General features: G+C 35.2%; 1 protein-coding gene across 12 annotated transcripts in view; it reads right to left on the bottom strand.

Annotated features, from left to right (window-relative positions):
* The window catches only part of FOXP2 (forkhead box P2), a 405,984-nt gene that overhangs the window by 72,240 nt on the left and 306,797 nt on the right, over positions 1–26,947 (bottom strand). The window contains exon 3 of one of the 12 annotated variants that reach the window (XM_077178962.1): positions 12,420–12,490. The exons of the other annotated variants lie outside the window; for them this stretch is intronic. The gene's annotated coding sequence lies outside the window, so the exon portion shown is untranslated. The remainder of the gene's footprint in view (positions 1–12,419; positions 12,491–26,947) is intronic. 12 annotated transcript variants of the gene reach the window in all.

Raw genomic sequence — 26,947 nt, 5'->3', positions numbered from 1 at the left:
ACATGTAGAAAGATAACAGCTTATTCATTTATACAACAATGTATAATTCAGCTCTTCATTGACACATGCATTTCAAATACTACAGGAACAAGAATTAAAACTTAAATTTATTTTTCAGTTTACAGGTATTTGAAAAACAAACATTATTTAACACTTTATGGACTTGAAATGCGAGTAATGGGGTATGAAGTTCTGGGGCAACAGTACTTATCTGCCTCAGATCAATGACACTCATGAATTACTGATGTCTGAAACTATTTGATGGCCAACAATACTTCCCATTTCAGTCCAGTTTCTAATGAGCTACAGTACATGTAAAAAATTATCATCACAAGACCTACAGAAAGCCCAAGGACTATATAGCTCACCACCCAAATCAGTTTTCCAGAGTATTGTACTATTTGGATATCAGAAACCCCCAATCTATCTGCACTGTTTCCCACTCACGAGACAATGCCAGCACGTGTGCAGCCAGTGGCCAGGCAAACCATAGCTCATAATTTTAACAGTATAAATTAGGAGGAGTGTCTATATACTATTTATACAGTTAAGAGAGAAAGAGAGAATCTCTTTCAGATGGCAATTCATACTGAATAAACTGAGCTCTGTTCTGAATTTTGAATTGTTCTGTGTGAGAGCTTTCTCTCCATGAATCACAAGGAACCTCCCCATGTAGGCATGTTACATTTGGTGATGAGAAGACTTCCTTTCCTTTAGACAGCAGAAAAAACCAAGCAGTGCATGAGTGAAACCCACACAATTGAAGAAGAAAAGAACTACCCACCTGTAGACACTTGGAGACACTAAAATTACTCCTGAAGTGGAATATCTTGTATGTTTTCAAACCAGGACTATGTGACCTACAGATGGTCCTTAGTATATACATCAAAAAGTATAAACTAAAATGTATTGTCAATCTTACAATTTGAAAAAATCAATATACTTTCCTAATGATGGGATTTTTTCTAGTTGTGTTTCAATTCTCAGTGGACACAAGACAACTTTAGAAAATTTCAGCTAACTAATGACATGGTGACTTAGGTTTCTACTAGTTTAAAGGAACTCCAATGGCCCAGTGTATTTTAAAGCAATTCGAGACTTTTGTTTTCCAACAAAATGCATCCAAACAAATTGAAATATTCCTTCCCCACATGGCCAAATCAAACTCCATCCCATGAAACTCAATTACCACCTCCTTAAAATTTTCTACATTTGCATTTTGTTCGTGCTGTAAAATGTACACAGGCTGAAGGTTCTCATCTGAATTTCCAGATCTTCACAAAGTGCGTAATTGTTCTGATCCCCTCTGAGAATTTCTGCTTTAAGAGGAAGTAGAGATTAGCCAAGACAAACATCTTTCCCAGCTCACCAGAACAACACTTGTGCCATTTCCCAGCTTAAAGCTCGAGTGTGAAACATGTAAATACAAAATGGTGGAAACAACACTTTCCCCCAAAAAAAATCTTCAAATAGTAAACACAAACTCAGATACAATCAGAAAATAATTCAGCTCAACTACATCTTGAATACTTGAAATATTGAATTGGAATGTGTTCCTCTCTTTTCACCAACTAGCCAGGGAACTAAAATGAAACATTATACCTTGTGCAAAAACAGGAGAATGAATCAGGGCCTATTTTGGAATTATGGAGATTGCTATTATTAGAACATGCATGACCAGTATCTGTGCAGTACGATTTTCAAAGCTACAGAATCCCCAGCCACAGTCTGACTAAAGGACATATGTATAATTGCCAGACCTTCACATCTATTTATCTTGGAGCTTTTCTGTGCACTGAGGCACTCCTATGCCTTAGTTTTCTGCATCTTTTCCCTGAGCTTAAAGTTACAGAAAAGGCAATTTTCCCTTGCACAATGCTTAGAAAACCTGGCTCCTCATCAAAGGGAGGGGCCAAGGTTTTTCCAGCTGCTTCTGTATGCCCATGTAGAATCAGTCTATGCTGCTCTATGTCTTAATGTGCACATAAGCATGTTCTGTGCCTAATCTTGGAATCAATTAGATGTTAAGAAAATATTTCTTCAAAATGAACATTTGAAAACATATTTTTCCCAGTCTAAAGATTTACTTCTTTCTCTCTCCATTCCCCTCCCTCCTCCCTGCCCTCCATTTCTTAAACAACATGTAGCTATTACCACCAGCAAAATAAAGATAACTTTATATGGGTGCAAATGACAGAAAAAAAAATTCTATCTCCAGCTGACATAAACATACTCTAGGCATAAACTGTGGCCAGCATGTGGATTATAGAGCTATTCTCTCTTGTAACCCTTGCACATAAGATGTAAAAACCCCATTTTAGGACTGTTTCAGATAGAAAGGTAAGGCTACCCAGATCACAATGATTTGGGTATTGCTGCCACCTTGCCCAGGACACACACAACATACCCAAGATTTCCATTCCAAATCCTGTCCCTTCTCCTTTGAGTTGTGCCAGCCACAGCAAAGGCACATGCTGCAGGTGCAGAAGATTGAAAACAGAGTATCCAAACATATCAGCAGCATATCTTATGCATATTATTTAGACAGATATAAAAGAAACATTTTTTGATCTCAGCCAAGCTAGCCTTCAATAGGACAGTTCTCCATTTACCCTGTCAAGGCTGACAAGTACTCTGTAGCTTTATGTACATTTATCAGGAATGCATGGGGATTAACTGGTGTTAGTTGTTCCTACCTCTGGGTAAAATGGATGGATCTCAGTCACATTTAAGCAATAAAAACTATCATTTGGCCCAAAGAGCAGCTGACATGAGGACAATTCTCAGGCTTTCATGAAGTGTTGAGATTAATCCAATGCACCTATTTCCCTGTCTGGTAGTTGAATAAAATCCCTTATCTGTCCACTTTAGGCTCTTTTGATCGGTTTGTGATAAAAGGGGGCCATACCAGCAATCATGAAATGCAGGTCTGTAGCCCATCTATCTGCTTCTTGGAGCAGCTGGAGCAAGCTTCTTTCAAGCTCTTCACTACAAGAAAATTAATTTTGTGTACGAGAAGACAATGAATGGGTAAAGCTGGCTGTAAAGAGAATAAGGAGATGATGCAGTCAACGACTCATTTCTAACCATTACTATTAGTGCTCCCCACTCAACAGCCACAGATTAAAACAGCACAAGAAAACAGAAACAGTGACCAACACTGTCAAGAGATGCTAGAACTAGGGAAAGAAATCACTCATCAGGCCAGGGAACTGCTGTGTACGTTTTCACATTATGTGAACCTTTCTACAGTCTTTCATTTATATCACCCTTATATAGCAATTTGAAAAGAGACTTTCATTAATTAAAACTTTTAAAACAATGCAGTGCAGTTTAGATTAATTTCTCAGTACTTGTTTATGTGCCTTTTGGGTGTGTAATGCAAAGATGTGTTTCTAGCCAAGTAAAAACCACTGCGGCATTTCATGAATAAGAGAGTTGCAACTTTTTCTGTTTTATAGAAAGTGCAGCCATATACATACATGAGTATAAATTTCTGATCTTGTTTTGCTATCTGTCCTGCTGTTTAGCCATACAAATACACCTATTTGTATATCAAATGCAGTGTTTCAAGACTGTGGTCAGATCTGCCCTGGTGTGCAGTGACATGGTTATTAGCATGAATACTTTTTTAGTATTAGCATGACAGCCAAAAAGACAAATTTATCATGGCAAAAGCTCCCCCTCTTTGTCTCATTAGATACCTGAGCCTGACAGGAAACTTAATAGAATATTAACATTACTAATTTTGTATTATCTTATGTACCAGGGTTTGTACAGTAATAACATTTTAACCATCTTACTGATATGTCTGCTTGCCCTGAGCATTTTCTAGAGGCAACAGAAGTCAATGTTCAAATCCACTGTCTAGTCCCATCATTGTAAAACCAGCATTGTCCTCACCTGTCACTGTTTTCTACTGCAGACACAGGTTAGACTGACTTTGCTTCTCACAACACTACCTAAAATTAATGTCCTAGGTTAGGCGAGATGATTTGAACTTTTTGAAAGTTCATTTGAAAAGCCACAGGGCTCTGGGGTGAAAAAAACCCTGCAGATAAATTGGGGTAAACATAGTTTAGCAGTATCTGTCAAGGAGAGACCTGAAAGCTGTCCATGGATTCAACAGCTGGTATTGTTTGAATGGTTCTGCTATCCTGGTGCCTCCCACCAGGCATTTAGCCAGTCCCAGTGCCACTCTCACAACACAGCTCAAAGCAGCAGTTTCCTCAATACACTGCTCCTTTCCCCAGAAACACTTCCATCAGCAGTCTTGGGAGACTGCCAACACACAGCATATATTTAAGCACCTTCCATTTACTGAAATGTCACCTCCTTCATTAGACACAGGTGAGTGTCTCTGTCCTTTCACTGACTTTCTATGCCACCTGCCAATGTTTTGGGGTTTTTTCCAAGACTATGGAAATACTTTATTTGTTTTTTACAATTTGTTTGTAGTCTACAGATTTAGTACCAAAATATGAAGTGCTACCTAGGGAATGAAGCAAATTTAAACATTTCTTCAGAAATTACAGTGTTCTCTTCCTGCAGTGATAAGACATCTATCTTTAAACTGAAAGATGGGAGTTGTTGATATAGGAAGAAACTCAAATGTGAGGTGGTGAGGCACAGGAACAGGTTGTCCAGAGAGGTTGTGCATTCCCCAGCCTTGGAACTGTTAAGGGTAAGATTGGATGGAGCTTTGAGCACCCTGGTCTAGTGCAAGGTGTCCCTGACCATGGCAGGGGGTTGGAACCAGACATTAAAGTCCTTTCAAACTCAAACCATTCTATGCTTTGCCACTGTTTAGGCATGCACTGAAATGGACAATACAGCTGAAATCCTCCAAACTTGTTACCTTGAGAGTGCATCACCCATGAAAAGGCAACACATTTTCCAAAGCACAAATATTACGGATAATAAACCAGTGTTTGTTTGCTTTGATAATTACAGGTAAACAATCTGTCTCTAAGGGGAGCCACATCCAGCACTGGTAAACTCATGATAACTCATGATATTCATGAGTTAACCTCATGGAATACACAGCTGGCTACAGTCACAATGAAATGACTGAAAGAGCAATAAGAATAGATCTTTAGTGATATACCTGTTTAGAAACAAGTTCCAAGAACAGATTTACATATTTTTTTTAGCATAAAAAATGGAACTGGAAAGAAACAATTTCTGTAAAAGGTTCACTAAAATAGAACTAGGAAACATTTTTTAAAAAAAGTTTAGAACTTCTAATGCAAAAAAGCATTAAAAATACTTTCTTTTATCACTTTAATAACAATGTCTGATTTGTCAAAATAACAGTAAAAACTCTATAAATATCTGTTAAGGGATTATTCCAATAGCATGAAAAACTCTAGTGACGAAATGACACAGAATATAGAACTGTCATCGTGCATTTACATATAAAAGGCTGTTTAAAACTGACAGGCACATAAACAGAAAATACATGCTATAAAATTAGTCATTTTTAAGTACAGATCTTTAAATAAAACTGGCAGAGCACCTCCATTAGAGCTAACTCATTCTCAAGAGGAATCATAAAAATGGTACATGTATTTTCAACATATTTTCTTCAGTCTTGTATACTGATAATAGTTTGATTATTTCACTGTATGAACATATCTTCATCAACCTACCTTAAAATATTTTTGATATTTCTTAAATAATGCATTTTTGTTAAGGATGACATTACATGTTACAGAAGTATTATTTATGTTTTCAAAAGATTATCAGAACTGTGATTTACTAGATCTTGGATGCTGCTTGTCAGAAAAAAACCCATATATAGCACATCCAGGACTACTAAACAAAATGCATATTTTTAAAGTTCTTATGATGCAATATTTATAGGGAACTGAAGAGCTTTAATAGGCCTACAAGGGACGATGTTTTGAATGCACAACTCCTCATAGTCAAAAATAGCAGCAGCACATTTCAAACCCAGCACAGTATGAAACAACACCCTAAGTTTGAATTAATATAAACCACGTTAAATGATTATTGCTAGAACAAAAAAGGAGTTCTGACAAGCAAATAAGAAAAAAGAAAATATTTTGACACTTATTTCACTGAAAATGCTGACTTTGAAATTACACAGAAGTGGGGTTCATTGCATTTCATTAAAAGCCTGCAATGGCTAGGGCCATGTCCCACTTCCCCTTTTACCAGGGAATGCAGAGAACCTGGGCAGGGCTGAAAGCCCAGCTGGGGGCTGCCCTGCAGGGTCTCACTGACCAGGACTGATGGCTGACCAGCAGGTTCCAGAAACTCCCTTTTCTCCCAGCCATCCCGCTCTGGATCAGCACCGACACCCTTCACCCTGGGCTGGCCAGGGCCAGCGGCTCCCCCAGCTGCTGCAGCAGCCTCACAGCTGCTTCTCCTCCTGCTTTCAGCCTGGCAGGGCAGGAATTCCACTCCCTTACTCCCTCCAACTCAGAGAGCAAGCAGAGCCCCAAAATGGAGAAGTGGGTTCATTTTAAAATCAGTAAGTTGTTAAGTCTTTATTTTTTAAAATTTTTTCAAAACTTTATTTCATGAAAGTGCCTAGGATTTAATAAAGCAGTACTTTCCAAAGCTCTCTGAACACAGCTTCCCTGAAAATTACAGATTTAGAATAATTTGTTTTTGTCTCTCTAGACACGAAATCAATTAATCACAAAGCTTTGAGCCTAAGAAAATTCAGTATTATTTACATCATTGTACAAATTTGAAAGAAGTATAGAACCTTTTGCAACATTTGAGACACAGACTTCTATGTCAAATATTCAAAAATATTTTCTGTATAAAATTCTATTTACCTCTCACTTTTCTTTTACCTCACACTCTCTGAGTGTTTTAGAAACACTCAGAGACTCCCTTAATTCAGATTCAGATGATTATTTCTGATATTCAGATATTTATTCTAAGAAAAATAGATGTAACTTTCTGTTACACTATTTGGATTACTCATAACAAAACTTCCCAAACTGATGTTCATTAAACATACATATAGGCATAACTGTTAAGCACTGAATAGCAATCTAATTTGAATTTTAATTAAAAGAAATAAACCAAAATAAAAGTATTTCTTGATAAAAAATTGTTATGTAAATTTTAGACCAAAAAGACACCTTAGCAAGTGAGCTACCACATCCTCCTTTTCAAATGCAGAATAAATGGGTGTATTTCTGACAGACATTTGTCTAAAATATTTAAACAAAATTTAACCAAGAGGAATTCCACAACAATTATGTTGGAATTCCTCTTGGTTAAATTCCTATTCCAGCACTTTCTTACTTTGCTCGTTTCCCAAAATTATTGGACATTTAACAAAAAGCTCCTCTGCATCAATTAAAGCCTATTATTATCTGTAGACATGTACATCCAAGTACAAAAATATGTAATTTTTTTTCCAAAGATATAATTAATGATGAAAAAATAATGCCATTTACCAACAAAATATGTATTTTGGAATGAAATGGCTATAACACGCTTTCCACTACTATTCTCTTACTGATTTCATGCCATATCAGTTAAAACTTTATCAGTAATCTTTTTTTTACACTGGTCTGTATCTTACAAACAGAAGAAAATGTACATTTGTATCTGAACACCTGACCCACCTCTGAAATCAAAGCTACAGCTTTGCCCCCAAGTTTGACAGTAACAACAGCTGCCCCTAGAACTGACCTCAGGAATGAGAGATGTTGGGATGTTTCTAGAGCTGGGCTTACCAAAACCCAGACATATTCATTTAAATACTGCATGACCCTGAATATTTTCCTCTTGACAAAAGACATTATTACAGTTCACATATATACACTGTTTACAGTACTCCTAATGAAAAGATCACATCTCACCTCTGCATGATACCAGAGAAGCCACAGCTCTTCAAGTCTGTAAGAAGAGACTCAGACTTGCCTTTAAATTAAAAGTGATAACTGAAAAACATTTTCCATCCAAAAATTCTAGGAGGTTCAAAACTAGTGTTTCATAAAACACTACTAAAATATAACTAAGGTTTGCAGGTCCTGTAGCAAAGTTTTGCTCACACCCAAATTGGCAGAAGAATAATCCAGTTCTGCACTATAAAATGTGAGCATTAGACAACAGCATGAAAAGCAACTTATGTGATTCACAAGCAATTCTGAAGGGTTAAAAATATTGCTTACAAACAATTCAGCTTTTTTTTCCACCTAAATTAACATTTTTCCAATATGCTCTTGTAAGAATATTAGTGAAGGAAATTCCAAAGCAAAAGTTTTGCTTGAGATGAACCTGACTTCGACATTATGCAACCTTGAAAAACTAGTATTAACAACGTTGTTTTGAAAATGTAGGAATGTTTCAACTTCTTCAAAATTATATTTTTTGACCCAAAATTACTATAACAAATTTCAGAGCATTTTAGTACTGAAAAGTCACAATAAAAATGTGATAAATGGAATACTTAATGAATCTCTAATGAAATGTTCAATGCTGGATCAGTTTTATTACTACTGATACTGATCTACTAAAATTGTAAAAGACTTCACAATTTTCACTACTCTTTGCTTCTTTCAGTGGAATAGTTACTATTCCCAACCATGGCAAACCCAACTGAGGACAAAAAAATATAATTTTATCAATCTGGTAAAAAATCTCAAGCTTATGTTCTCTGAAGAGTTTTCTAAATTATGGGCATTTAGACTCTGTTACAAGTCATAACAATGGCTAGAAAAAATATTCAAAGAGAGGAAAAGTAGAAGTATGAATGGTTGAATAAATTTAAAGACCAGTTAAGGATTATTAAGTTGGAATTTTTTTTCTCTGCAAACTCTTTGAACTCTGTATAAATATCAAATAGTGGCAACAAACACAAAGAAATTAGAGCAGGATTTACACATGGAAGAAGAACACAGACAGGTAATAGAAAAGCGGACATGCTGCTGGCATCTTCTTGTTTATAGAGTTGCTGAAGAGGTTTAAGCTATTTACCTTTACTTTGGGAAGCACAAAGCTTTAGGTCCTGCTTTAAAAAAAGTATATATACACATCTATCTGTCTCTCTATCTGTTTGTAGTCAGCAGTGTTGACCGAGACATTGCTGGGAGTTTCTCAACAGCAAACTCATTAAAGTGGCAAAAGCCACAATCTTGCTAAATTTTGCCCAATGTAAGATGCCCTAAACCAATTCCTTAAATGAATGAGTTTTGAAGAAAACCACAGTGTCAATTGTTGCATTATGTCAAACAAAATCTTTCAATTTAGGATGCAAAGACACTGAGAAATGAACATTTCTCAGTTTTTTCTCAGTTCCCTGTTACTTTGTAGGCAACAGCACAATGAGTGGGCTCTGGAAATGAATCTGGTGGGAGCAGAGTGCACAGATCTTTGAGAAAAATCATCTACACAAGCCTCAACTCACTCCAAACATCCAGACTTCAGTGCCCATGGAACATTAAAAGAAAGGAGATTTCAGGCTGAATAAAATCTATATCTGCAGTAACATATACTGTGGGAATGGATTTAGTTCTTTGGTGTCTAACATTTCTTTGCCTTTTATACATTGAGGATGTAAAGACAATTATGAAGAACCATTAGAATAATGTAACAAAATATTTATGACTGCAACACTGTCGGTACCTGTGTTACTTCAGTATCTCAACAAAATCCTCAGGTTTTTACTCTGGAGCACAAATGTCTCTTGTGCTAGGGTAGACTTGTGGAAGCATGACAGTGTAACACAGAAAAGAAACTGAAATTCCTAGAACTTAGTATCACGTAGGAAGTACATAATGTTACATCTATTGGCCAAAAGGATTAGCAGGCTGGATTTGTGAGCATCTGGATTTTTGGTATCCTAAACTATTTCATAGCAAGCTTTTTCACAATGTATAACTTCCCAGCATGCTCCCTCACAATTTCTATAACATAATTTTCACAAAATCCTTTCTACTGTATTTTAAAGTCCTCACATAACATAGTAAAGTGTTAAATGATGAGCTATATCCAAGGCCCAATATAGCAGTTAAATGTGTTTATATATATATATATTTATATATGCATATTTTACATACTATTTATGTATACACCAAATACTAAACATGCTACATAGTATAGTTAAAAAGCCCTAAAGTGTGAAATATATATACACACACGTTCTTTTAACTTTTAACTGTCTCCCCTGTACAGAGGCAACTGGAAGAGCTACATAAATAATAAAAGGAAATAAACCACACTCTTAAGTATCTATTATGAAGGGAATACTGTTTTAACAAGATCTATGGAATCACATTATCATTCTATTAATTCAATAATCTTGATGTTGTTACAAGATGGAGACAGTTATCAAAGCAGGGGATCATTCTTGTACGTAAGGATCACATCACTTACTGGGACAGAGGTGTCACATAAACCACAGTGTCAAAAAGATAACAAGTACAGGGCTGAGCCTCCAGTGGCAATGAATTTATGTTGGCATATATGGCTCCAACAAAATAACTGGTATTTGATAAGCATGTAGATAAGGCTGAGTTTTAAACTGCTGTCATTAGAGTGCTGATTTTGTGAAGTTCCTCAGAAATTGAGCTTTTATTTTAGATGCAAACACTTTCAAAATCTATACATACTTCCCATTGACAGTGATTGCAAAGCGCTTTCATTAACTCAGCTTTGCAATGACAAATGTAAGAACACCTTCTCTTCTTTTGAAATTAAATTAATATTTATGGTAATTATTATAAAACAACTTTACCTTTGAGGACATTGGTCCTCAGGGTTGGCACAGGTTTCTACTAAACTGTTTCCTCTGAGAAACTTTAGAAATTATTCTTCATGATTTGGTATATTCCTCCTTAGAACTGGTAGCCAAACCAATATTTTTTACACCTTTTTTCCATTCATATAGTTTTACTCAGAAAAGAATAGATTCTAGGCATGATATTTTTTTTACTACTTCATTTCTGTGTGCAGATGATGGCAGTGCCCACTCCCACCTACATGGCACACTAAAGTTTGAGTCAATTCAAGAATTCAAGATAATAAACTGGTTTTGGTACAAGTACTTCTACTCTTACATCTTCCAGGCTCTGCTATATATATAATTCAGTCTCACAATTATTACAGAGGTATTACCATAACCACGTATTTGCTAGAAGATTGGAATTGTAATGACTTTTTAAGCTGACTACAGATTTGCAGGTAAAACACCAAGACAGCCCAGTATCAATCTCTGAATGTCATGTTTGTAAGATAGATGGATGGAGGCAGTTCCATTTCTGCTGGCTTTAGCCTTAACTGCTCCATAGGTGTGGCCCTTCATTTCATACAGTTTGTGAACAGAGACATCCTATGAAACCACATGAAGAGAACAGGCTGCATTTGAACAATCATGTGCTCAGCTAGCATAGGTCATTAAGAAGGTACTACTGTAGCTACAGAGCTACAGTGCAACTATTTATATGTAAATAAAGCCTTGGAATTTTAGGTATCATGTTACATATATGTAACAAATTGAAAATGAATAGAAATGAATTAGGTATATGAATAAACAGAAAATGGAGGGGTGGCACAGTGATTCAACAGACCAAGGATGCTACTTTATTCAGAAATGGTGAATTCAGACAAAGGCCAACTCAGGACTAAATAATAAAGAATATCTAAGTCCAGCTATCTTTTGTAAGTTCCTACCAAATGCCAGCTTCTTCAGGCTATCAGCATACAAGACAGGACTTTCTAAATGAATAACTCTATTTCTATTTTCTTCTGTTTGTCTCCCCATTAGAACAACATGATGACTATTGAAATAAAAAATGACTGCTGTATGTTGTATTCTTCAGAAACCAATAGTGGGAAGATGTCCTTAATTCCTTAACTTGTATTTCTGGAAGTTGTTACAGAGGCAGTCTGTATAATGTGTAGCCTTTCCCAGCTCCAGCTCCAGATTTATGCAACAGTTAGTGAATGCAGAGCAAAGTTTGGAAATGGAATTACCACAATCTGACGTGAAGCAGAACTGAAATGATAAAGCTGATTGAAGAAGGCAAACCTTTCCTTAAAAAAATATTCTGTGAATTATCCTAGATTTCATCCTTTGCATTAACTAAAACAAGATTATATGGCCAAAATCTTTTTGTACCGCTTCACTTTTTGCAGATTAATCCTGGCTGATAATGAAAACTACCACCAAGCTAGCTCCAGGTAAAATAAAGTTTGCATGGCCATCATACTGGCATTTCAAAAGCACAGGATGAGTCTCATACTGTGACATTTAAAAGGCAAGAAATCCCACTTAGATGCTTTACTTATACTTTGTGTCAATCATGCTACTTGGCACAGAGCAGAAGTGTTGTCAGGAATACTGTCTACATCCTGAGTGAAAAACAAAACTCCAAAAGTGCATGTGAGGGAGAGAAACTATAGAAATGAGGAAAAAATTCACTTACATTTATCCAAGATGGCTGTCGCTATTACTGTTGAAACTCTGCTATGGGCTGAGGTCACAAGACCCTGTAAGCTAAAATAGAGAAGCTTCAGCTGAGGGTAACTGAAGCTGCAGCACATTAAAATACATTTTAAGGTTATTGGTAATGACTGGAGTTTTAATTTCTTGATCTGTTTTTCCCAAGGCACAAAAAGTGTCTTCTACTTTTTTTGTCATTTTTCAAGCCTAGAGGGAAGAGATTTTCAGTATCATCCTCTACCTCAGTGTAAGTCTGTCTGTATGTTATATACCATACATGATATGAAAAGTATGATGGTTTCATTGGTGTGAGTTTGGAGTCACCACATTATTCACAAATGGAGAAACCATACACAATTTATGCAGATTCTCCCAAACAAAACTAGAATGGAACCTTTATACAAAAACACATCACTATGTATATAGGAAGTGCAAATTATATATAAAAAAAGCTAGCTTTAAAATCTTCAAAAAGGTATAACAATGCATCACAGACCTTTTTTTCCTTCTATAACGGTAATTTTTAAAATTATGTACCTTTGAGGAATTTTGCTAACTTTTATATCTTAGAAATACCAAAATAACCTTAAAATATTTTTGTATGCATATAAATATTTTAGTCTGAAAATCTACTGCATCTTAAGTTCACAGGACTTAAATCATGTGTGTGATCTATTAGGCAGCTAGAACCTACTCTTAACCCATTATATAAAATTAATATATATATTTTTTATTTTAATAAAAACCATATTCTTGGCTTCAGTAAGGGGCAAGACACTGAATTTGTGACTAATTTTGGATCAGACATTCTCTCTCCTGGCCTACAAATCACAATGATTTGAAAAAAATGATATGCAAAATTCAAAAATAAAAACAAAAAGAGAGAATAATATTACTGGTAGTGTTAACAGCAGAGACTTGTAATAATAGAGGGAAAGAGACTAGTAAAGTTCAGTTGAGAAAGGTGCATGATTAACAGCCCTGCAGTTTATTATCTGTACTAAGATTGCACAATAGCTGACTATGTAAATATACACTTGTGGATCTTCACATATAAAAAGACATGCAGTGTTGAAAAAAAAATTTCTAGAGTCTGCCTCATAGGCTTTTCTATAACTGAAATCAACAAAAGGAATTCCGTGAACACAAGGAATGTAATGAATCCGAACTACAGAAATCTTGAAACAGTCAAATAATAACAGAAGCACATCTATTGTACATATTTGATTTATGTTAAAGAATGACCAGTTGCCAAGAAATACAGCAAAGTGTGGAAGCTCTGTGCTTTCTGAGAAAACCTAAAGGAATGAAATTCCCATCACAAAATACAGATGTTTACCTCATTTATTGTGCAACCATAATGTGACTTATAATAGATGAGACTGTATAACAGATGAGAACCAAGGAACTACCAAGACACTACAATATTTTAATGTATTCAAAGAAACAGTGTACACAGTTGAAGCTAGGAAATTCACTAAAACAGTTAAACATTAGAAACATTGCTAAAAAATTCACTCTAGAAGTCACCATACTCCAAATGAACAAAGCGGTCAAACTCGTAATCTCAAAGACAAGCAAAGAATGCAACATGATTCTAAGAGAAACAACCATCAGGAAATAATAGGCAGAATTTTCCAACAAAACAATGACTGCTGCATTTTATTTTTTAATACAAAAAGCCAGCAAATTTTGTTTGAATTCCTCACGAGTGGGATAAGTGATGGCTAAGGCATTTGGGTTACAACACTAACTACTTTGCCTTTATCAAGCCCATTTCAGTACTTAGATGACTAGTCTGAAGTTCCATGTAGAATGAGTATTTCCTACCCTTGGTGCTATGGGATAAAAGGCACATCACCTGAACACAATATCTCAACTAGAACTAGTTGTTTGCTTTCAACTAATGATAAACACTAGGGAAAAAAAACAAACCAAACCAACAACAAAAAACAAAAAAGCAAAAGCAAACTGAACAGAATTTATAACTCTCTATGATTCTCCTCCTGAGCAGGGAGGCTGCTGTAACAGAATTTAGACAATCCTGAGTTTGTTTGACTATGTAGAATGTGGTCTAAAATGCCCAGTTTGAATAGGTAAAACTCAATTGACAATGAGTCCTGCTCATTTTATAGGCAGTCATTTATTTAGAAGAAATTAACGAAAAAAAATAGAAGTGGTAATGGGCGATATTGCTCTACCAAATGCAAAAAGTCTGCACTACAATCTAAATCTGAAATAGTCATCTGAAGTAATCAAAAGAGAAAAATAGGCATTTCTGTGGCACAATTCATTAAATCCTAATTAGATGTCTAAATCAGATTGCATAATTTGTCTCTTAAAGCTGTGTTGACTATGTGTTGACAACAATGTGTTGACTAAAAGTGCCTTGACTATGAATGGTGACAAAAAGGCCCTTGAGCCTGGACTATTAAGGTGAAAGGCAGAGACAAGGTGTAACCTTCTATTGTCTGGTGCAATAAAGCCCTCTTCCAAGAGACCAATTATCTAACATTGACTTCTCCTTAGTATGCACCTGAAGTAGTCATTTGTATTTATGTTAAATAGATGTAAAACCAGACTACTCTGTATTGACTTCACACATTCAGACAGCATCACAGAGGTGCAATGCCCTAAAACTATTTCCAGGCAAACAGCAAAAGTAAAACTGCCAGACACTTCAGTTTTTCTTCAGATATGGGAGGATAACTAATGGAGAATACTGCTGAAATCCTCAATCATTTTGTTCTGTCACCAGATGTATGGGCATACCTATAATACTCTATAGCATATTTAACAAACCCATCAACCAAGCAACCCTCAAATTCCCTTCCTTCACTTCAGTTTTGAAGAAAAAAAATCTCTGGTGAAATAAAACTATCGAAAATATTACAATCTACACATGTGTGCACACACACAGAGAAATCAGCCAGAGATCTTAGGTATGAACATTCATATTAAAAAAACTATCTAAAAAATCAGCACGATGTTTCAGGAAGGCAGAAAGCAGGTTGACTATGATGGCAATAGCTATTTAAGCAAAACTTTGGTTTGAATGAAGTTCCATGAATTTAAAAAGTATGTAAAATCAGATGTAGGTGAAATTTAAAATAGCAAGTAGTAAAGTACATGTTTTTTATTGTGAAATAGCTTATTATAAAATTTCCCAATATTGTGTACCCTTCAGCTTTATGGAGCTCATTAGATTAGATATGACAGTAGCCTAGGCCTCTTTAGAGCTACAGATGACAAACTTAGGCAGCCAGCAAAAGAACAATCATGATTTTGATAATCAATTTCAGAACTGAATTGAATTTCCAGAAATTATTTGAATGAAAATTAGCTCCCAGCTGGATGGGGATTGGTACATTTGGTTTAAATTAATCAGGTGGATAAAAACAAAATAACTGAAAAAAAACCCCTATTATTTTGTAAATATTTACAGATTATTTCAAATTTATCAACTAAGAAAATTAATCAGAAAGTAGACTGACAGCACCTCACACAACTCAGTGATCAACATAAATCCAGACAATGTATCAGATTTCATCAGAATAGAGGTCATGTTTTAAATGAAGGTACAATTTGTAATGCATTATTCATCCATCTGAAAATATTACAAGGTGGGATACCTTTTTTATAGTTTATTACCATAGCATATTACAAAATGCATTTGTAAAATAAATGTTTAACTGATGAGTCTATGACAAGTCGTTAGAAAGCATATTATAAGATGCAAATATTGTTAAAATACGTGTGCATGTATAATGCATGAGTTACAGTCATCAGGCATGGTAAAAATTGTCATAAAATTTAACAAATGATAGTAAGATATTTATAAATGGCATCTAAACATAAAGTGTGCACAGAGAATAAATGGTACTAAAATTAATTCTTGAATGAAGATTATTTTTTTCTCTTCTCTTTTTACTCAGAACAAATCAAGTTGGGTGTTTTTTTTTTTGTTTGGATGCTAGTAAGCAATGTCTGAAATAAATTCTTCTTGCTAAGTTTCCAAGGCAGACAGAAACTTCTGCCTTCAGAAGATTCACAGGATATAATTGCAAACAGATCTCTATTAGCTCAGCCCTGATTAACCTTAACATCTTCAATTTTTTTTCCTATGGAGAATTAAAATGCACTGGACAAATCTGAATTATTACTTTTACAGAGAAAATTTTGGAGGAGGCAAATTGTTGTAACTCTATATTGTAATTCTTTGTCTACTCATCAGAAAAAACTTCAACAGAGCAGGGAAGAAAACCTTACCTTTCAAATACTGAGCATTTCATTAGTGATACTTAAGATTTATATAAGCCTTCTATATGCTATTATAGTTTTTTATAATTCAATACTGTACAGCAAAACATCTATCAGAGAAAAGGTTTTCATGGGTTTTGGTATATCTGTAGAATATAAACCAAGTTCTTCACCAGGGTATTTCCCAGCTGATTATAGAAACAAAATTTGTCTTCTTGAAAGAGAAGTTTGGGTATGTTCCATCTCCAAGAGTCAAACTAAATGGCAAACAAACAAGATCCTGAAAATAATGTCCTTACTCCCAACATCATTAGGTAATGGTCTAGGAAAATAGGAGAATGGATTGAATAAGAGGGGGAGAGAGAGATAGAGAAGGAAGACAACTAGAGGGAGATACCAGTCACGTCCTGCAAGCTTTTGTGCAGAGATTTACTGGTACATGAAATCACTCATAATTACAATACAGAACTTTAAAAGATTTCACTGTAACTAAATAATGTTATAAATCTCATTAAATCTGCCAGGTTTCAGTTGCTGAAGAAGTTGATCTGAAGCTTCTGAAACACAGTCAAAGAGCATTAGCTGGATCTGAGAAGTCTGATTCTGTGATACGAATGCTAACACTGTTTTCTCTTAATATTCTTTGAAGTTTAACAAAATTGAATGCCTGGAAATAAGATGTAAATACATTCAAGATAGAAACAAAGCACTAATTTTGACAGAACGAGCAAGGAAAAACCCCAAACTCTGCATGTTTTAAAATGTAAACTTAATTATCCATAGATTAAACATCTATTTGGAGCTTTGGAATACAATGGGTTTTTGAGCCTACCATTGCTGGGAGAATGTATAAGGAAAACATCTCAAGTTTTTTTATTGTGTCTTATCATTTTACTCTGTCCACCTTTTATAATACACCTGGAGTGGGCACTCAGAACACAGGCTATTAGGATCTGGCTCAGTGTCACCTATGCTCATACTCCTCTGGATGTAAACAATGTACTTAGAGGCCTGAATTTTGAGTTGATAGAAAGATACGCAAGGACAGACCACATTTCAGCCAGAGGACATGGTGCATGCATTACCAGCTGCAGCTCCACCAAATTTAATCAAGACCTATCTTACGGGGAAGAGCAAGTGATGACAAACATCTGTGCAACATGTCTAAGTAACACTTTTCCCTTCTCATCTGTGGAGCTGTGAAACACTTTCAGTTGAACATGATTTATTTTCCACACTGAAAGCTTTAGTGAAAGCACTAAAGTAAGGCCCTGGGCTGCAGGAGCACTCGCTGCAGTGCTGCAATCCCCATGAGAACACAACACATCCAACCATGGGGTGCTCCTGCTACCTGCATGTCATAGCTGGAGTGAAGAGTGCATTAAGTGCCTCTGAATTTTTCCACCCATGATGGTATTCACAGAACTTGTGGCTAATCTCTTTTTTCTTAAAAGCCATCACATGCAAAGCCCTCCACAAATTGTTTCTTCAGCTTTTCTAAACATAAAGGAACTTGCAAAGCACAAAGATTTGAAGTCTAACACTAAGTCATTCCTTCTTGTACACGTTTCTTGTTTCCTAAAGATGTGACCACTTGGTAAAATGATTGAGCAATCAGTTCTTGGAAAAGAGTGACTGACTCAACATTAAATTGAAGGTCAAGAAGACACTGCTCAGAAGTGTGGAAAATGCTGTGTAGGACACTTCCCCATCCTTCCAGAAATAGAGTCACTCCTGGCTTTCTTTTTACACTGCTCCTACTATTTAAATATACTTTTAAAAGTGGACAACTTTCAAATCAATCCAACAGACGTAAATAACCCAAATATAAGACACAATAAAAATGGAACACATAAAATTATGAAAAGTTCTCAAGTGATATTGGAAAAAGTTCATGAAAATATGAATATAATAAATAAAATTAGCAATAAATAGTTTTTTTTCATACTTTTTTTTTCTTCCAGAAGTTATATGAAAAATAAGTAAAAAGTCAATATATACTGCTACTGACTTGTTTAATAAAGAAAATGGTCTTTCCAGCATTTATATCTGTTGGGCAATTACAAATGCAAGAAATTATTAATTAGAAAGATACAGAAATTTTCCAATATATTTCTGTAGCTGACATTGCATCCTCCTTTGTTAAGCAGATATGGCAGAATGATTCAACCAAAACAGGGAGCCAGCAGTCTGCTGATTCATAGAGAAATTTAGTCAATTGGACAAACTGAAGAATATTTTCAGTCTAAAGGGCTATATATATTAACTGGAATGCCTACTCAACCTAACAGGCTTTAAAAATATCTGACATCAGACAGTGACATTATGTCTTATTTCACAATCTAAAATATTATCTTTCTATTTTTGCTTTCCTATTTTATCTTCATCTTCTTTGCAATTAATTATGCAGTCAAAACAAGAGGCTTTTTTCCTGAAGTACTTGGCAGTTTATGATAGGCACACACATCAAGACCCACCACTCTAAATATGAACTGTCTGTGGTTTCATAGTTTAATGCTACAGTACACAAGGCGACAAAAGTCCAACTGAGGATGTGCATCATCCACCACAAAGAAACTGCAGTGTGTTCAGTTTGTAGTCTGGTATTGTTCAGATTCGCAAATGGTACTGGCACTCTTTGATTGTGTACTTGGAAAAGAAATTTCTCACAGTAAGTAAAATAGGAATTTTCTTGAATTGTAAGTACTAAGGGAAATGGAAACCAAAAATTCTATTATTTGGAGAATACTCAATATTTTGTAGTGAATTTCCAGGCATCCTCTCTTCATGTGTTGGCACACATCTGTATTCACATCTTCTGCTAAATTCTTCATTCTGAAGAATTGGTAGTTGGTAGTTTATGAGTTTTTCACACACTTATTTCTCACCAAACACAATTGTATGATTAGTTACAACCTCTAGCCCAAGGATCTACAGAAGTGCCAAAGTATGTCTTTAAAGTATGTCTGTGAGGACGAGGGCTGAGTGTTTAGCTGATTAAAGAGATTAGCATACCTAAATACATTTTCTTTAGAGAAGAAAATGTCTCATTTAAAAAGTATGAAATTCTAAAAGGAAAGAAATCCCAAGGAAAGAAGATGGTTGGAGAAGTATCAGTAAGACTTAAAGTTTTAGGACAAAGACTATACTGAAACAGAGAGGTTATCCATTGCAAACAGGAGGCAATAGTGTGTCCTTTCTAAAAACGGGACAGTGTCAAGGGATTTTGGGATTGGAGTTTTATTCTTTATAATTCTTGTCCCTCCTGATAGGACCATAATGGGGTTGCTATGGATTGCATCCAACAAATCCTGGCATTCATCTTTTAGGGTCCTGGCCTATCCTATCTGCTATTAATCTGATGAGATTTACACATTCTTTAATCAAGAACAGATGATGTTCTGTGGAGTAGAAATCCAGTTTATGCACAAGCACAGACTACTCTAGTCACAGTAAGACAGGATACAGAAGAAAAAAAGAAAAAAACACAGACTAGATGCAGTACTTGGAATGCCTGAGATATGACTACTTTGGCAAATAGGACAAACAACGATTTTCTCAGACATCTCATCTAAGCTTGGAAAGACTGGAGTGAAAGGGGCCAGATACAAAGTCTCATGCTTTCCTGTGTTGCACAGCTCAGGTGAATTTCATAATTCAGGTAAAATCCTTCTCATTTAGACAACTAAATGAGGGGATCACATTTATGGCAGGAATTGTGCAAAGATATCAACGCACTTGCTCCAGGGAGAAGAGACTTAGGGTATAAAAAATAAGAGCTTTCTATGCATTTATATAGAGACTGCAACTAACACAGTGCTCCAGGAATTTGAACAATGAAGAGGCTGTGGTATAATTTGCTCCCAATAAAGTCTAGAGTCATAAAACTGTACAACAGGAAAGGACTGAGAGACTGAGATTAAAGCAGAAATAGGCACTATAGAAGTAAGTTAAATATGAAAAGCCTCTACAGACAATTCACAAGAATGTGCATACATATACATATATTAAAAAGATAATTCACTTATCTGTACAAAGACAGCTCTAGTGTAGTTTGGGTGACTGATTTGGGTAAATAACCTGGTATCATGGTCTTGAGGAACCAAAGCTCCATCAGTTTTTTCAAATGACGAGCTTTTTCTATCCGCTCAAGATTAAGGGAGTAAAGAAATTTCACAAACATTAAATCAAATCTTTTTCTTTTTTCCTAAACTAATAAATTATTATTGTCATTATTAATATTAGAATTTCTGTTAATATTTTTTCGAAACAACCTAAATGGCACTTGTAATTAGAATATATTTTATGTAGAAAATAAATTACCCTGGTTTGGAAATAATATCTCAATAAAAAAAACCATTACAAAGAGTAGACTCTCATGCAGATACATATATGAACAGATATGAAGCCTCACTTCTCTATAGTTTTCTAAATACAGCTTTGCTTGGAGTTTCATAAAGACACAATGTAGGTCTCAAATAGCTGGACTGCATAACAGAAGTAGAGAGAAGGAGAAAAAAAGCTTCTACTTCAGGCTCCTGAATGCTACTTTTAGAATTAGAATGAAACATCCCAAATTCCACATAACATTATCAGATCACAGACCAAAACAAAATTGGTATTATAATGTTTTTATCTACACACTTCTCAATTTTCATAAATCTTGGATTCCTTTTATTGCAGACTAAGAAAAGATATGCTTGTTATAAGATACGTGTTTCCTCTGCCACACTGTGATTATGCTTAGAAAAATTGGTGAAAACAGTTACATCATCAGTATAAGCAGTTAAATTACTCCATCAGTATGTATCATATTAACCAATACTATCTTTCTTCTACCACTATGGTTTTGTGTACTTACTATTCCACCTTCCTTTGAAATGCCTCAAAGTCATCTCTAATCTTCACAAGGCTAAGTAAGTTTTCTGGTTATCTTTAAATTTTGAAACATGTGATATCCTTCATCCCACTTTCCAGCTCATTAAAAAATATATTAAACAATGGTACTTAATGTACAGGTCAGGAGGAGACAGAAATGTTAACCTTTTGCCATGCTGAAAATTGACAATATACTCCAATATACTCCAATAGAAGCATAGTCTATCTTCTGTCTCATCTCTAACTTATCACAGAAATTTAACTTTCACCTAGAACTATTAAGTTTTCTTAATAATCACTCATGAAGGACTGTGTGGACTGTGTCAAAGGCTTTTTGAATATCCTTTGAATCATCTCTTTTGGTCTCACCTTTAAAAACACCCATTATTTTTGAGACATTTACAAATATTTCTTGTAGACTGAAAATACTGGAGGTCCTATTAGATGTGAAAGAGATGTGTGTGCTCTGCAATTTCAGTAAACTGAGGCCAAAGAAGAAGAGCATGGTTTCCCCTGTGAAAGGGCAGACTAGGAAAACCAGCTGAATCAGTAATGCAGAAAAATGAATTATAAGGCCGTGTTTTTCCTGTTGGAATGAAGAACTTCAATGCTTATGGTAAATCACACAGGTGATGGAAGACTTGGAAGCAGTGGCAGCAGCAGGAACATGGGAATTGCTGCAAGGGCACAAAGGCTCCCATGATGCTGACCAGGAGCGTGCTGTCAGCACTGCACAGACACGGAGGGAGATGACAGTCCTGTGCAAGACAAGAGGTGACAGTGACAGACTGATAGGAAATACCTGTCATGATAGCAGGCAATATATGCCTCTAAGCTCTCTATACATAGACTGGAGAAGTCTGAATGACTGACTTGGAGGAGGATAATGAGGTACTTCACAGTCATTACAGGCAGCACAGGAGAAAGTACAATAGGGCTTATCTGAAAATCAAAAAGTAGAAAATTAATGGCCCTTTTTTTCTACTTTATTAAGAATAATGGGTATCATGAAGTCAGATAGTAAAGGACTATAAAACTGAAAACAAACTGCCTGTATTCAATGCTTTGAAGGGGAAAGATGCAGAGAGAGATGTTAGAAAAATCTTTGCAGAACACTGGGAGCAATGAGACAAAATGACATTTGTCATGTGCTGAAAAGAGGCTGGTTGTGGTATATCTGAAATGTGGAGAACCTGCTTTAGAGTTTTAGCTCTGTGCACAGCTTAAGAAGTGGTACCTTAGCATGGATAAGAGGGATAGGAAAAATACCCAAATTCCAGATGTTTATGTTTCAAGCTTAAGACAACCAACACGGTGATAGAGTTGACAGTGACGAAGAAAAAATGTGAAAACTGAAAGATTATTCCAGTTGGTCCTGAAGTTAATGTCTAAGCATACACAGGCTGGTATGAGGAAGATGGGATGAGGTATATCTACATGGACTTTGGGTTTTTTGGTTGGTTGTGTTTAGGTTTGGTATTTTAGGGGTGTTTTTTTTTGGTTTTGGTTGGTTGGTTGGTTTGGGGTGGTATTTTTTGTTTCTTTGGATTTTTTGGGGTTTTTGTTGTTGTTTTTTGTTTGTTTGTTTGTTTTGTGGATGTTTTTGTATTTTTCTTAGTGGTTTTTTGTTTTGTTTTTTTTTTCTTAGTGTTTTTATAGAGTAAATAGTATCTGGAGTACAAATCACAAAGATGATGAGTAGAGCTCTCATTTATATCAGCTATAATAACACATCTCTGATGAAAATGGCAAAGAAACATTTAGAAGGATAAAAATTAAACTAGGAAAGTGTAGGATGGAACTGGGAGAAGGGAAAATCCCTACAATTATTGAGAATAGCACACCCACTGAGCTCACACACTGGCTAAGGGATGAAGAAATTAATGTCTGAGCAAAAGAAGTCAATTAAAAAAGGAGCAGCTTCAACTATGAAATTTGAAACAATTTTTCTACATTTATCATGAAATAAATTTTATTTTTTCATAATGCTTTTTGTGGCAATTCCTTCATCATACCAGAAATAATTTAGTCTTCTTAAAAATAAAAGAAGTCCAGCAGAAGGATACAGCTGACAAAATTTGTTACTAATAATTAGTGGCACTGTCAGATCAGCTAAAAAACTGAATGATAAAAAGTGAGAGAACCTGCCATATCCAAGACTCTGTCCTTGGTCACTTGCTGTGAAAAGCCACCTTCATCCTGCAATGGGTGAACAGGTTATGCATAAAAGAAGACAGACTTTGTTTCTTGTTGACTGCTCAGTATGAAGTGTTAGTTTCTCAGCAGACAACAGAAGTAAGTTGCCAGTGGTCCTTGAAGCTAAAAGTTTCCATTTCAAAGTACAGAAAAGAGCTGTTTTACCAGCCCCATCTGAGAGAAATACTATTTAAATGTCTCCAAAACAGTTACTGATGTATGTATGTTGTTTGGATTATGGAGCTGGCAAGGTATTTGGTGCAACCTAACAACTCTCACTTTTGTGTAAACACTTATTTAAATACTTCTCAAACAGATTCTTAGTGTTCTGCTTAGTGGTCAAGAAATACAGGAACTGTTAAGAACAGGAACTGAATTACAACTCTTTTTTTGGAGAGTCAAGAGCAATGTGTATTTATTGCTTTGCCAATGACATGTGAAAATGTTTAAAATCTACACAACTGCTCTAAGACATCACCCAGCTTTATTTGCTCGTTATTTCCTAGTGCTACATCAAAGCTATTTCAATGCAGCCGAAACAAAATGTGGGACCAGTAATAACACAAATTCTGTGATATTTTTTAGATTTTTGGGGTTTTTTTGTGACTGCTATTTTGTACTCAGAAATACTAAGAATTGGCTAATAATGGTGGGAATAGGTCCCAACAAAAACCAACAACAGGTCAATCAAGCCCATGGTAAAGTTCACGACTGTCTTAAGCATAAACAAGATTTAATGAAAAGTGCATTGTACAGAATGCAGAGCTAATTTCAGAGTAAATTGTAAATAAAATTCAAATGGCTCTAAAGCGTTCCAAGAATGAGCAAAAGCCTAGTGACAAAAACAAAGGATCAATATAAACCCATAAACACTTACTTCTATGTTCTCTAGATGTGGAAAGTAGTATCATTTAGGGGACTTAAAATGGATCTTGCAGATGTTGAAAAATCTGTGATTCATAAAATAACTAAGGAAAAATCTAAATCCTATACAGATTAGTATGCAGACTTTTTTTTTTGATCAATTCTGTTTTTGTTTAATCTTACTACTTGTCTTACTACTTTAGCATTATGTTTTGAACCTGAATGCTAATATTCTTGATATTTTACTGTAACAATCACAGCTTATTTTGTAATTAAAACATTTCAGTGTATTAGCTGGCATTCAAAGCCACCTTTTAGACGACAACTTATATTGTTTCCAGCCTATATTTTTCTAAAATCACCTTGCTTTCTTAACTTGTTGGGGAACCCTTTCAAAACAATAAATGGAGAGAGTGGGCAATTTCCCATCAAAGTTCACCAGAGGCATGTGGCTCAACACATTCTTCTCTGTGTACTCTTAGCTATCAGCCTGTTCAGCAATATGGTTTCAAGACAACACAAAACTGAGTATTACCTGAGTAAAGGCTACACATTATCGCATTCTGTAAGTTTAAACTACATATACTGATTTATCCTACATTAAAACAAAGCAAAACAAAAGTGATTGAGTTTCATCCAGAAAAGCTAGGAAAATTAAAAACACAAGAAACGTAAATATATTCATTAAAACCCTCATTATATTGCAATGTCTTCATTTTTTTACAAAGATTAACGTGATTATTATTTGAAATTTTAGAACAGCCAAGTCCCATTTGCTCTTTTCACGATATATTGGACAGTATTTGTGTTTTATTAGTTCACATGATGTGATTGACAACTCTAAGGCATGTTTGTACCACACGAGGATGTAGGCAGGCTCAGATGCCTACAAGTGTAGATATGGTTTCCTGTTTTCAGCTGATATTGCAAGTTGAAGAAAAGTTAATTTATATGAGAAAAGGTTATCCTCAGATATCTCCCTTCAGGTATTCTTGATAGAATATAGAATTCTATATATTCTTCAGGTATTCTATACAGATCTCCTATCAGTAGCATACCAAATGCTCCTTCTTAATCTGCTTCTATTAATAAATTTGTTTGTTTCCACAACAATTAAAAAGAAGGGAAAAAAAACAAACTAACGCACCAAATATTCAGCCATAGATCATAACGGAAAGAAGAAAACAATTTGTTAAGTCACTAGTAAAAGTAGCTCTAATTTAGCAAAATATATTTTTAGGTAAGGTTCTAATAATCAAAGTAATGTAGCTGTGTACAAAAGACCAAAACATGAATCATGTTGGATACAAAAATAATCTTCAGATGCTATAAATGGATAAAATTCACTGCTTGCTTGATATAAATTACATTGCTGACAATAAAGTGCATTTGAGAGAAAAGAAATCACTTTGCCGTCAAGTGATGATTTTTATTTGCAGCAGGAGGGAGAATGCCTCTGGAAAAGCACTCCATTGAATTTTTTGTTGTTGCAGTCTATGCTTGAGCTGCCTGTTCAGGGAAACTGTTCTCAAATATTGTACTGACACAAAATGAAATGCTGACAAAAACTTGTGCACACTGTGATATGCCTTACCTGAGATATATTGTGAGCTAACACAGAGGTGACATTCGAAATAATGGATTAGGTCGTCCCTGGGCTTAAAAAGGCAGAATTAAAGCAACTCTGTGCTCATTTTGTCCACTAAATGATTTGCCAAGAATCTTGTGCAAAAGTATCACCTAAGTTTACAGGACAAGAACACACATGTGAAGTTCTTAAAAGTATCTCTCTCCTCTCTTTGCAAACTTCAAAGAAGAAAATCTGTTCTCAAAAAGACTCAAAAAGTAGTGCTAGTTTATGAGGAAAAAATGCACAAGGAATTGTGTATGAAGAATATATTCTAGAACCACAGAAACCTCACTTACCTTGCGATTTTTAGAAACTTCTCTTCATATACATGCAAATGTGTACTTCCTGAATTACAGCTTATTTGTGCATTGAAACACAATGACACTGAAGGGAGTTCATGGACATTTTCAATACATTTTCTGCAGTCCAAAATGAGAATTCTTCTATTTTAATGGAATTTCCCCTTCTACAAAAAATTAACAAAACCAAAACCTGGCAAAAAACTAAAACCAGAACATGTAAAGAACACGTCTCTAACACTACCAATGAAGCTGTGCTTGTTATGTTCAATAAAAATATTCAGAACACAAGCATCTCTAGGCAAATCTTCCACCAAATAATAATAATTTTAAAAATTCATGTTTTAAATGCTATCTTTAACCTCAGAGACATTCTTCACATGA

Source organism: Agelaius phoeniceus, chromosome 5 (assembly GCF_051311805.1).
Source record: "Agelaius phoeniceus isolate bAgePho1 chromosome 5, bAgePho1.hap1, whole genome shotgun sequence".
Taxonomy (NCBI): domain Eukaryota; kingdom Metazoa; phylum Chordata; class Aves; order Passeriformes; family Icteridae; genus Agelaius; species Agelaius phoeniceus.
This window is presented reverse-complemented; position numbering and strand designations above follow the sequence as displayed.